This window comes from Bactrocera latifrons, unplaced genomic scaffold (genome assembly GCF_001853355.1).
Source record: "Bactrocera latifrons isolate USDA-ARS-PBARC rearing strain unplaced genomic scaffold, ASM185335v1 scaffold_23, whole genome shotgun sequence".
NCBI classification, from domain to species: domain Eukaryota; kingdom Metazoa; phylum Arthropoda; class Insecta; order Diptera; family Tephritidae; genus Bactrocera; species Bactrocera latifrons.
The window spans coordinates 939,085-940,230 of record NW_017535852.1 but is presented as its reverse complement, the minus strand read 5'-3'; the positions used below and the strand labels follow the sequence as shown (position 1 = coordinate 940,230).

The following is a 1,146-nucleotide window of genomic DNA, read 5'->3' as shown; positions in this document are numbered from 1 at the left end:
ATATAATTCTTATATTTTTTTAAATAATTTATATTGTACGCCCCTCCTCCACGCCTTTGGCCACACACCATCGCTCCATTAAGTGATTCCTCAAAATTCAAAATTAAAGTCATAAAAATGTGCTGAAATTAAAAAATGCCAGCCGAAAACTCTAAGCACATGAAAGCAAATGWAAAGTGCAACAACAACAAAAAATCCGCCATCATAATTAAATTCGGCAGCAACATTGCCACAGCTCTTAAAACGCTCGCATATCACWGAAAGATGTTTTGGGTCGTGAAATCTTAGAACTTTGCTACAGTTGTTGTTGTTGTTGTTGGTGTCTTGGCGATAGCTAAAGCGTGTGAGGGTGCAGAAACTTATTTATGGACTGGCGTCTAAGTGCAAGTCGCTAAAATTTTGTGGTGGCATAAAATGATGCTAGCAGCGCAACGTAAAGTAACCGCGGCCTCAGCCGCTGTCGTTGCCACCAAAAATGAATTTCACTTTATTCCATTAATAACGGAGCACTTGTGCTGTATACAACAAGGGCGATGCGATGCCCTCACACCGAACCAATGCAAAATGTACGAACTTTTGRTTATAAGATTTCGCCGAAGCTATCCGATTATAGATTTTGTTATTATTAAGAGTTTTTGTTGTTGCTATTTTTTTTTACCCATTTGCTTTTATCTCTTTTAGTTTCATTGACGTCGATTTGCTGATGTTTATGCGATTACGCCTGCAATTTCGCTTAGTAAATGAGTGTCGTCAAATTTCGAGACAGCGCGGCGCTTAACGGTATCTGAGTAGTGAGAAGTATCTTAAAAAAGTGGGCATAAATTTATTAACTCAAAATAGCCAAAAGATAAATGTTAAAGTTATATATTTTGTAAAATGTTTTAACGAACTTTCCCAGAAAGTGTTTGTATGTAAGCAAATTCGTTAGCTCTAGACCGATAAACAGAAATAAACTGTTAATGGKTACTATTTAATTACATATCTTATGCATGCCTGTAAAAAATTAAAAAATTACCCAGTGAGGAAGAGCTAAGCTCGGGCAAGCAATAAAGCCTGSGAAGTAATTTCAAGTGCATAAGGCTTGTTAGTTACTGAAATATGGGTAATGATATGGGGTCTAGTGCAAGTTTTACCCAATTTTGTTCA

General features: G+C 36.6%; 1 protein-coding gene across 11 annotated transcripts in view; it reads left to right on the top strand.

The window, feature by feature from the left end:
• LOC108968785 (potassium channel subfamily T member 2) overlaps positions 1 to 1,146 on the top strand; it is a 580,461-nt gene that overhangs the window by 420,083 nt on the left and 159,232 nt on the right. The gene's annotated exons all lie outside the window — the stretch shown is intronic.